Source organism: Abramis brama, assembly GCF_963993115.1.
Source record: "Abramis brama genome assembly, chromosome: 10".
NCBI classification, from domain to species: domain Eukaryota; kingdom Metazoa; phylum Chordata; class Actinopteri; order Cypriniformes; family Leuciscidae; genus Abramis; species Abramis brama.
Window position 1 is genome coordinate 7423681 of NC_139972.1, and position 12935 is coordinate 7436615.

A 12935-nucleotide genomic window follows, 5' to 3' on the forward strand; every position below is an offset into this window, starting at 1 on the left:
TCTAAATATCTTCCTTTCTGTTCAGCAGAAAAAAGAAATTCATACAGGTTTGAAACAACATGAGGGTGAGTATATGATGACAGAATTTTCATTTTAAAGTGAACTATCCCTTTAAGTGAACAACATCTCTGCACTGTTAAAAAGGGTCATGAAACCCTAAACCAAATTTTCTGAGATTTTAACAGAGTTATGAGGGTTGAACATCATAGAAGTCAATGTTACCATCCATTAGTTTTGATTGTTGGACAAAAAACCTTTATGCGCTATTTTCAACTAACAGGTTTTAATTTGTCGCCACAGGATGTGATGTTTTCTTGTACTATAGTACTTTGATGACTCATCTGTATCTCATAATTACTCATGAGACTGCATGTCCTTATCCTATGAGAAGACGCCTCACTTAATTTTTCACGGCACCACGTGTTGATTGACAGGCGTTTCAAACAGTGAGATTGCATACAGTAAATTAGAGAGGCATTATTGGATCAAAAACAAGTGTTTTGAATTCTGTAAGTTTCTGCGTCGCACAAGTTCTGTTCAATAGATCCTGTGTCTTCGGCACAAACACGATTCGTCCACACTGCAACTGGTCTTTACAATATCTCTGGAAACACGATATCATGGTCTATCAGCGCAACCCAGTGTTGTCAACAAATCTGACCCCCGTTAAATTATTACCCCCCTAGTATTGGTAGGTTTAGGATAAGAGAGGGGTTAGGGAAAATACACTATCAACAAAACTTGTCTTCGACAGTCTAGTCGTCTGAAATGTCATCAAAACCAAAGAAAATCACTTTTCGTTGACAGACTTTTATTGTGTAAAATTAAAGTTACACATAATTTACTTGTTGATCAAGTTATGAATAACATTTTCATATTTAAATTTCACGTTTGCACCCATATTCAGGAAAACAGCACTCTTGATTTTATGTTGCTTGATCAAAATATACTTTATTGATCACCATAAAAGAAACAGGAAAAACTTATAATGGATTTTTTTGCACCTATATCTTAAATTTTGGGGGCAATTTAGATATTTTTGGCATTTCTGCTCGAGTGTGACAGGGAACAGTATTAGTATAGTCAGATGGGAAAGAGATAAATTACACTAAAATCGTAATTTTAGTGGAAACTTAGAAATAGAAATTATCAATCTCACTACAGAAATGTGACAAACATACTATATATATATATATATATATATATATATATAGTAAATGTGCACTCTTTTCAACTGAAACACTGAGAGTCTTTTTGTGCAGTCCTGTGACCATGAATACACAGAAACAAATGCAATTGAAAAAGTACATGACATGCTTTTTTTTTAACAATGATCTCTACAAATTTCAATACATTTATTTTATCTAAAACTAACATTGTTTACCTGAAAGCACAAGATCACTACAGTTTTTGAGTGGACAAAACTCTCTTAGTACAGTACTACGGCTTCTCTCCAGTATGAAGTCGCTCGTGTGATTTCAGGTGTGCAGACTGAGTGAAAGTCTTGTCACAATATGAGCATTTGTAAGGTTTTTCTCCAGTATGAAGTCGCTTATGTAATTTCAGGGATCCAGACTGAGTGAAACTCTTGTCACAATATGAGCACTTGTAAGGTTTTTCTCCAGTATGAATTCTTTGGTGCAGTTTCAGTTCACTAGATGTAGTAAAGCTCTTCCCACAGTCCAAACACACATGATCTTTCACTTTATTATGTGTTTTCTGGTGCAGTTTAAAATGATTCAGCATTGAAAAACTCTTTCCACAGAGAGAACACACATAAGGCCTCTCATCTGAATGAACTATCAGGTGTTTATTTAGTTGTGATGATAAAATGAACTTTCTACCACACTGATCACAGTTAAATGTTTTTTCTCCAGAGTGAACACGTAGATGATACCTGAGACCTGATTCACCAGTAAAACTCTTTCCACACTGAGTGCATGTATACGGTTTCTCTCCAGTGTGAATTCTCATGTGTGTCTTCAGGTTTCCTTTTAGACTGAAACTCTTTCCACACTGAGAGCAGGAGTGCAGCATATTGGCTTTTGTTCTTTGAGTTTTGATGGTCTGCTTTTCCTCCTCTGCTTCATTCAGTTCATGTTTTTGCGGTTTTATCTCCAGCCAATCTAAAATGAAAATAAGTTTTGTTAAAATAAATTCACGTGAACTCTTATATAACAGAAGAAAGAGTATCAAAAATCAGATATTCAATGTGCCAAAGGTTAGTTTTGTCACTTTTTGGGGTAATTAACACATGGTTACCGAGTCGATCGTTCCCTGGGATGCGTTTTCATGAAAATCGAATGTAAAGAGTTTTATCTCTAAAAACAGATTAGCTCATAACACTAGTATATGGGGCACAGAGTAAGTAAAAGTAAATCGCTAGTTAATACCACTAACAAGGCTCAAAATAGCCTCACACTAACACGGTAGCATAATGAAGGTCCCTACATGCAAACCGAAGCATTGAGAACTTTGTAAGTGTACAGACAGTTTAATAAGAAGATACTTTATAAAGACAGAACATTACGCGTTTACAGGCAGGCGTCATCTTGGAAAACAGCACGAACGCCGTGCTAAGTGAGCTGGTCGATAGGAATTACGTTTGTGAAATATAACGTAGCGCGGCGTTCGTGACTCGATTAGTCGAGACTGTTTTCCAAGATGCCTGCTGCCTGTTAACGCGTAATGTACTGTCTTTATAAAGTATCTTCTTATTAAACTGTCTGTACACTTACAAAGTTCTCAATGCTTCGGTTTGCATGTAGGGACCTTCATTATGCTACCGTGTTAGTGTGAGGCTATTTTGAGCCTTGTTAGTGGTATTAACTAGCGATTTACTTTTACTTACTCTGTGCCCCATATACTAGCGTTATAAGCTAATCTGTTTTTAGAGATAAAACTCTTTACATTCGATTTTCATGAAAACGCATCCCAGGGAACAATCGACTCGGTAACCATGTGTTAATTACCCCTAGGTTCATTTTTCACTGGAATTGTCCTTTAAAGGCACAATATGTAAGACTAAAACAGTGTTATATATTTTGTTGACTTGTGTACTTACATTATTCCAAATGTTTCTAAGAATGTTTAAATCCAGAGATATTATCAATTTTAACCAGGACTGTGTCATTGTGTCGCCTATCAGTAGCCATGTTAACATCTAGGGTTGCACGATATTGAAAAAACTGATATTGCAATATTTTGTTTTTCTGCAATATATATTGCGATATAAAAACAATTTCACCTGATGACTTGAATAAGCTGATGATTGTTTACAAGCATAGATGAACACAATCAACTACGGATCACAGATCAACTACGAACCCTATACTACATCGCACATCCTGTGATGTGACGATATCGCGGATGCGCACATTGCTATTTCGATGCTAAAACTATACATCGTGTAGCCCTATTTCCATCACACCGTTTTTCTGCACATTTTGAAGTATCGCATCAGAAACCAGAGAAGGAAACCAAAATTTAGAAACAAAAACCCTTAATTCGCAAAAAAGTTTTTTTACACTTGCTCGAGGTAGTTTTTGACTTGAAAACTGTGAAATAAGGCAAATAATGTCAGATGGAAAAGGAATTGACCCTTCGCAGGGAGTTTGACTGACAGGTGATCTGACCAATCATAATCCGCCATCCGGCATTTTTGTCCGACAAAGCAGTCAGGAGAGTTAGTAGATTAACGTTGGAGGATTTGAACTTGAAAAACGTAGTGTACTGACGTCTTTCCGTGGTTAAAGGGGTCATATAATGCCATTTTTGTACAAGTTAATATGATTCTTTAGGGTCTAAATGAAAAGTTTGTAATATACTTTAATTAAAAATTCTCATTAGTATTGTAAGAAAACACTAATTTTACCTGGTCAAAAACAGCTCTGTTTTCAGCACGCCGTTTAAGTGCAAATGTGTCTTTAAATGATAATGAGCTTTGCTCAGCCCGCCCCTCTGTTATGTGGGGCGTTTTGCCACAACAACACATGTGGAGTGTTGCCTTGACAACAGTTGAGGGTATATTTTGGAGAAAGAATGGAAGAATGCAACCATATCAATTTGAACCGGAGTCAGACCCGGAACAAGATGACTGCCCCGAAAAAGTTAGACAATTAAGGCTCGAACAGGACGTTTCTGAATGGTTGGTTAACGTAATGTCACTTTGATATATCTTTGTATGTAATGTCAGGGTAGAGTAGTGAGATACGAACACTATGTGTTTACTGATGTATACGTTAGTTCATTGACAGATTGATGTTACAGCTAATGGTCATGAAAATCTTTTTTTCGGTATATGTAGGCTTGTCAGTGATACGTAACGTTATCTATTTTTGTGCGGCACTTCCGTTTCCTCGCATCCCTGGGCTAACTAACGATATCGATCGTGAAGGATTATGCAGAGTTGACAGAAAAATGTTACACATGCCGTAACAGATTAATACAACAAAGAACTAAAGCCCCGCCTCACCCAGTTCGGGTACCGGACCTGGTTGAAACACTCATGCATCTAGGTGGCAGAGTGCCAAAACTTCGCCGGCGCCTTCAGCCCCGCCCTAAACACGGTCGAGCCGACACTGGACTAATATATCTATGGAGGCGTTTTGTCATGTCAAATGCATTAATAATACCATCAGAATGCAACCAAAGCACAGGATAGCAATACGTAGATGGCTATAAATAATTGTAAATAAATAAATGCCATGATCACTAGATTTTATAGGTGTTACTATAATGCTTTCGTTAATGGTGATCAGCAACCAAATATTGATAATGTGGAAGTTACTGCCTTTTGCCTTGGCATGACACCTTTTGCTGACAATACAAAGGCAGAGTACAGTAACTTAAAAATAGTGGTCAAAAGTCAAGTTTGAGCTCAAGATTTTTTTATGTATATAATTTTCATTACCAAACCATCTATTTGCCAGATCAGGTCTTGTGTTCACGAAATGAAAAGAACAAACATACGGTCGCTTCGGTGGTTTCTTCAAATTTAAAGCTTTTAACCACAGGCGAAGGGATTCCTCATTCTTCGGCGGGGGGTAAAGGCCGTAGGGCGCCTCGCAATTACATTCAGCTCTCGTACGCGTTCGATGATTAAAACACTCCTGCTCTAAGTAAATCTTTCTTTTGTACCAGTTATTATGACAAATTCTAACTGCACAAACAATCCCGGTCTTCCTCGAAGCCATAACGATGAGTTAGTTGTTACAAAGACTTGTTTGATTAACCGCTACGGTGAAAAGTGAGTGACCGGAAGTGCCTGACCGGAAGTCTCGCACAAAAAAACGTCAACTGGCTGTGTCCGTATTTCCGTTAAAAATAAGGTGAATAAAGCAGTCTGGTAAGAAATGATTCGCGGAAACATGAAAGCATTGACTTTGATCGTGGGGAATATTCCCTTCGAAAACAAAACTCAGACACTGCGTCTTCAGCGGTTCGGATTTAGGAACATCAAAATGACTGAGTGTTCCTTATTACACCCAGGAACAGAACACCACAATCGCTTAGATGCCATTCTGCTCCAGCGTATCAACAATGTGGACTATGATGACAGCTTGCTCACGAGCGAGGGCGGGTCTGTGTTGAAACGCTGCTGTCAATTAACAATCGTGGGAGGGGCGTCCGACTGTGTGACGGCTCGATTTGAGACAGGGGAAAACATATTAAAAGAAAAACACTGGATGGATTTTTATCATTATATGATGGTTGTGTACAGGCACCGCCAACACACATTTCAGTGCAAAAGTGCATGTACCATTATATGACCCCTTTAAAGCAACATTCCTTCTTATGTTCATTCCTTCATGTTTCTTTAAAAAAATGACCAAATTTTAAAGTTGAGACTTTGTTTCATATCAAAAGTAAGCTGGTCTCTCTGCTCTGCAATGTATTTTTCACTGCGTGAGAACATGGTGTGGCGTGAGAGCGGCGTGGCTTGTCGGACATAGCAACAGTAACTAAAGGGGGCGGGTCTTTGCAAGCGGTCAATTGACAATAAATTCTGACAATAAACTTTCTGACAAAGACTCTTTAATATAATGTTTTATTAGACAAGGGAACAACTATGTGGATACATTTATAGACAAAAAACGAATCATTGTTATAGCTCAACACTGTTAGTCTTTTTGTTTAAATCGTTTGTTTGCTTGATTTTCCGCAAGTATCATGTTTTTACCATGCCTCAGAGAAAAACACTATTTTGTCAAGTGGCTAACATAACCTGATCTGATCTGATCTAATCTGATCCAGCTTTATTTTTAGTAACAGTAATGCAGCATTTTCTCCATCGTACAATATGTTTTCAAATTAATTGCATGCCATTTAGCAACACAAGCCATCCAGCATTTTAATATGATATTCTAACCAATCTAGCGTACTGTGCAAGTGCAACAATGCTTTACAAGGTTATGATAATTTAGTTGCATTTTTGTATCTTTTATCAACTCATTATTCCACATCCACCCAATCTGATAAATGAAAACTTTGTAGTGAATAAACACCAACCTATTTGTTCCTCAATATCTTCATGTTTTATTCTGGATGGTTCTGGATCACTCATGTCTTCAATCTCCACTTTAACAAACTCCATCTTTATCATTATACGGCACACGGATTTCAATTGCTCTTGGATTTCTCCTGTTTTTTCTTCTCAGGACGATCATCTTCTTTTACGTTTGATGATAGTTTGTAAACCGCTTTTAGGCGCATTTGCGCCACCTATTGGAGTGTAGAGCAATTGCGGTCGAATAAGAGGAATAACGCACAGTTGTAAAAAGCTCCAGAAAACACATAATGAAGTGAGAGATCATGTGTGTTGTGACTGCGGGAAGAGCTTTACTAGAGCTGACCATCTGAAACAGCACCAAAAAAATTCATACTGGAGAAAAACCTTACAAGTGCAGTGCTCGTAGTGTGACAAGAGTTTCACTCAGTTGGCATCACTGAGATCACATGAGCGAGTTCATACTGGAGAGAAGTCATATTACTGTATTCAGTGTAGGGATGGGTACCAAGAGCGGTAATCTTTTGGACCGGTACGTCATTTGGTTTGTAAGAGCCATAAGTTATGTTTCTTTATATAGATCTGGAATAAATTGTGTGCATTAAGCAATTGGTAAATAATTATGAGTAAGTAATTTTTATATTTAATATTGATTGACGATGCTGTCATTTCCGTGATGCGTGAGACTCATGCAATGAGTGTTTGTTTTTGTGTGATGCAGTATTGTAGCCATGCAGTTTTTTTGACCGTGTATTACATTTTTCCAGTTCATTTTGTTATTAAACTTTACTTAAAACTAGTTACTTAACTACGGGATGTTATTCAAGTTCAAATCACGCTCACCCAAGAAGATGAAGCAACAAGTTGAAAATTTAGATATTGCTATCACAGGTTCAATACAAATTGTGTACACAAATTATTGGCCACTTTCTAAATAATAAAAGTATAGAGCATAATAATTAAATATAAATAAGTTGTTTTTTTACCGATGCAAATATGTGATGCATTGCGATACAATGCCAACTTAATATCCGATGCAAACTTTTTTAAATCGATGCATCGCATCATTAACTTTTATGCAATGCACAGATGCAAATCTGTGAATCTTACTATCCATACTCTGAGCTGGTGAGTGGAAGTGGGGCTAATTTTAATATTCATAGAACCATGCACTAAATGAGACAAGGGTGTGGAGTTCAATCTATTTTAAGGCGTGCAGACTTTTTTCTTTTCTTTTTTTCAAGGAACAAATGGTTTTAAGGTATACAATTATTGACTACATGGGGGACTTTAAGAATATGCGGCCCCTTTAAGAAACATCACACTGCGCGCACTGAGGATGCGCAGAAGAGAGCGCGAGAGACTCGAGATGAGCTGAAAATGTGCCTTATGAGGCTGAAAGTGACGCTGTTAACGATCGGGAATGAAGGACAAATGTGCAATATTTTCTTCGGATGCCGTATATTTCCAGTCTGCAGGTGAGTGATGTTACCAGATTAGAGTTTAACACTTTAACATAAACCAGCTCCTCGAGTGAGTGTGTTTAAGGGTCAATGTAATGCGTTGTGTGTCCGGGTTTATTAGAGTGTTTTCACAGACTCTGTTTAGGGCTCCAGACTGACTGTTTTTACTAGGAACGCTGTTGTAGCCCATAACTGATTTTTTTTAGGATCACAACCTTCAGCGCAGTTATTCACATTTCCACCATTTTTTACTGTATTACTGACAAATGCCTTGGTAATAAATTGACTGAACCTACAGAAATTACAATGTGCAGTTTTATTTTAAGTTCACAGGGCTCCAAGAATTCATTCTGGAGAAAGACCTTATAAGGGCTCCAGGATTAACATTTTAGGGCAGCAGCACCAGAGCCACTAAGTTCTACAGAAAGTGGTAATACTGTTGAGCTGACAAAAAAGCTCTGAGCTTAATTTGAGATGTAGATAAAATTAACTTAAATTAATTTCATTCATAATATCATATAGCTATATACCGTAATGTAATAGCAAAACTAGGGTAAACATTGATATAAGGTAGTGAAAATAGCTAATAAACTGGTCCTCAGCCACCACCTACTGGTTACAATGGTAAATTAATCTTTTTTTTATTTTATTTTTTTAAATAAGTGTGACTTTTCTAAATCTTGAAACTTTTATTTTTTATAAATAGGGTGCCTTCAGCACCGCCCTAAACAGGGTCGAGCCAACGCTGGACTAATATATCTATGTAGGTATTTTGTCATGTCAAATGTATTAATAATGCCATCAGAATGCAACCAAAGCACAGGATAGCAATAAGTAGATGGCTATAAATAATTGTAAATCATACAAAATAAATGCCTTGATCATGCCATGATGATCACTAGATTTTATACAGGGATTACTATAATGATTTTGTTTCTCCTTGGAGTTTTTATTGGGACTTCGTAGCCCAGACACTTTTCTGGTATCAGGTGGTCTTCTGTAGGTCTTGTGTTCACGAAATGAAAAGAACAAACATACCGTCGCTTCGGTGGTTTCTTCAAATTTAAAGCTTTTAACCATAGGCGAAGGGATTCCTCATTCTTCGGCGGGGCCTCGCATCCACATTCAGCTCTCGTACGCGTTCGATGATTAAAACACTCCTGCTCCAAGTAAATCTTTCTTTTGTACCAGTTATTATGACAACCTCTAACTGCACAAACAATCCCGGTCTTCCTCGAAGCCATAACGATGAGTTAGTTGTTACGAAGACTTGTTTGATTAACCGCTACGGTGAAAAGTGAATTAGCTCGCCAGTGACCGGAAGTCTTGCACAAAATACCGTCAGCTGGCTGTGTCCGTATTTCCGTAAAAAATAAGGCGAATAGAGAATGATGAGTTGCGTCACAATCTTTTCACTCCGCATTGCATTCTGGGAAGGTGCCGCCATATTAGGTGGTTACTATCCGTTGCCATGGTTACTTCGACAGTAGGGCTGGGTGATATATCGCATGACATTATTATGCGCATCTCGTCAGTAAAGCCGGTTCCTTGATTAGTATTAAATCGCCATCACCTGCTTTCAGATGGAGCAGCATTTACAACACAGAGCCGTAGCTAACTGACAAGCTGAGCCATATCGCATTAATTATCGCAGGCGATACGTCCGTGATAATTAATGCGATATTGCTCAGCTTGTCAGTGAACTACGGCTCTGTGTAGTTTATTCAACCGTAGTGCAAAAATTCAAACGAATATCAAGCTGCTCTTCCTCTCTCTGTCGCTATTTCTCTCGGTCTCACTAGGCGGGTTTCCATTACAGATTTGCGCAAAAGTCTTGCGAATTTTTATTTTTATTTTTTTTTCATTAACCGATGTTATGCGACTAAAACTTTTTCCTCTCGCGATAAGTCATTCCAAAAATCATAGCAACGTACATTGGTAGGTTAATGTCAGCCACTGCACTGGCCATTATTATTAATCAAAGGTCTCCTTCAGTATGTGTGTTATCCAATAATGGCAAGGAAAGACACTTATACTTAAGAGCGGCACATATGAGGTGTTTCTCACTCATTTCTGCTTCGAGGTCTTGAATCCAGTATTCCTGTAATTCTTCTGTCTTTTATGAATTTAATAAATTAGTCTTGTATTCTGTCCAAACATACCGCGTCAGGTGACCTGTAAATGCGCAAAAACTGTTCCATTGCAGTTTTGCGAAATATTTCTTTTTCAAATTGCCTAAAAAACCACCTGCACGCGATAAATGGGAGTTTTTGAGAAATTGACGTGTTTCCATTGGGCGTATTCTCAATGAAACTGCGATAGAAATATATTACTCTTTTACAGTATAATGTTCATCTTAATGAAATACTACTACTAATAATAATATTACAGTTATTATTAAAACTAAAATTCTTCCATGTTATAATTTTAACAGTAGCTTAAACCTCTGCCGTGTAGCACTTGTTTGCCAAAAATTAAAGGGCTTGTTTAATTTTAATTTTAATGAAAGATAAATTTATGTTTTATGCCTTCATTTGATTACCATATTTTTTGGTAAACACAATGAAAATAGAATTTAAAAAACTATTTCATATGGCCCTATTATTGTAATAAATAAATGTTTTATGAATTCAATTAATTTGATTTATTTTTGATTAAACCATTAAAATGGAATATAGACAAAATACAACATTAGATAATTAAGAGTATAAATGAAAAGAACAGGGTTATCATTTCTGAATGAAATGAACTAACTCTTTATTTCTCTCACCCCTCACAGTCACAAGCACTCATTCTTTCTTTTCTGATTAAAAATAATAATATTCTAGATAGATGCAGCCAGAAACTCCATCAAAACTGCCACTTTCGAACTATAGCAGCTTGAGTGCTTATGCCGCTTGAGTGCTTATGCTTTTTAAAATTGTTTCCAACAATGTTTTCTGCCTCCCCCCTCAAATCAAGCCCTGTGAATGAGGTGAAAACAGGGAACTATTGGAGACAAAGATGCTTTTCAGCAGCTCAGTTAAACATGGTGGTCTTGTTATTTCTCTCAGACTTTGGACAAGCATTAAACAAACTTTTTTTTTAAATGCAGCTGCATCCATATATTTCTATCAGAAAAAAGACATGTTCAATTAATTCTAAATGTAAGTAAAGTAATTCAGAAGCTTATTTTTGTATTTGGCAGATCTGGTGTCCATCCCACAACAATTCACCAGTAAATACTGGGAATATTCCCATCATCCTACAAGAGAAGGACAAACTCCAGGAGTAGCAGCTGAAATCTGTGTGACTGTTAAAGATGGAGTTTATTAAAGAGGAGATTGAAGACATGAGTTATCCAGAACCATACAGAATAAAACATGAAGATACTGAGGAACAAATAGGTCAGTGTCCATTATTGATTCTTCATTGTTGACTGCTTTGGTTGCTGTGAAATAATAAGCAGTATATGAATGAAAAATTATATATGCTTATATTATCATCTTTAATGTACTTTAATCATAATCTTGTAGGCTATAACCGTTGTCAAACTCATTTTGATCATATTAGCAAGAGAATGACAGAACTAAACTTTGGCCCATCAAAGGTCTGATTCTTGATCTCTGTTGCTTTCTGCAATTAAATCAGGGTTCACTTAAACTGATTCTAATGTTATGTTTATTTTAGATCAGATGGAAGTGAAAGAGGAAAGACAAGAACTGGGAAAAATTAAGAAGGAACCTCATAACTTTAAAATTCAAGAAACAAAAGCCAAAAAGCTGCACTCCTGCACTCGGTGTGGAAAGAGTTTCACACTGAAAGGATACCTTAAGACACACATGAGAATTCACACTGGAGAGAAACCGTATCCATGCACTCAGTGTGGAAAGAGTTTTTCTGATGCATCAGCTCTCAGAGTTCATCTGCTCCGTCACTCTGGAGAAAAACCATTTAACTGTGATCAGTGTGGTAAAGATTTTTATACGTCATCAAATCTAAACAAACACCTGAAAGTTCATTCAGGTGAGAAGCCTTACGTGTGTTCTCTCTGTGGAAAGAGTTTTTCACGACTGGATCGTTTTAAACTGCACCAGAAAACACATAATGAAGTGAGAGATCATGTGTGTTGTGACTGTGGGAAGAGCTTTACTGCATCTGAATATCTGAAACAGCACCAAAGAATTCATTCTGGAGAAAGACCTTACAAGTGCTCATATTGTGACAAGAGTTTCAGTCAGTCGACATCACTGAAAACACATGAGCGAGTTCATACTGGAGAAAAACCTTTCAAGTGCTCATATTGTGACAAGAGTTTCACTCAGTTGGGAACACGGAAATTTCATGAGCGAGTTCATACTGGAGAAAAACCTTACAAGTGCTCATATTGTGACAAGTGTTTCACTCAGTCGACATCACTGAAAACTCATGAGCGACTTCATACTGGAAAGAAGCTCAGGATACTCAGGATAGGGATGGGTACCAAGAACTGATATTTTTTGGACTGGTACGTAATTGGGTCAATACCGGACTACCGATAAGCTTCAGGACAAATGATACTTTAATCTATACTTGCATTGTTTTATCTCTGTATACTTCTGTGTTAATATCATTAAACAGAAAAAACATTGTGTCTTAAAAAAAAACAGTAGAATTGTGATAAACTTTATTTAATGTAAAACCTTTACTTCAGCATCAATTCTGAAAAACACCTGGGGCCGGTTGCACCAGCTGGACGTTCACCCGGTCGCAAGACTAAGCTTAACAGAAAATGTGTTTTTTAAGTCCTACGTAGAATTAATACATGTTGCACCATCTGGGTTTAGCGCACGTCTGAGACTAAATCATACGCCTAGACAAAGGTAGGTGTAAAGTGTGAAGTCAATTAAAAATGTTGGGACAATGGCACATCTGGTGTAGGCTACAGGCTACACGATCAGCGGGCTTTCCGGCGTGCATATGATCAATACCAGCAAAAATCAAGG

General features: G+C 37.2%; 1 long non-coding RNA gene across 1 annotated transcript; it reads left to right on the top strand.

Moving 5' to 3' along the window:
- Positions 1 to 7847: 7847 nt before the first annotated feature.
- On the top strand, positions 7848 to 12603 carry LOC311090709. Its single transcript, XR_014607937.1, has 3 exons — positions 7848 to 7986; positions 11159 to 11357; positions 11641 to 12603. It is a non-coding gene; the product is annotated as an uncharacterized lncRNA (long non-coding RNA).
- Positions 12604 to 12935: the final 332 nt, after the last annotated feature.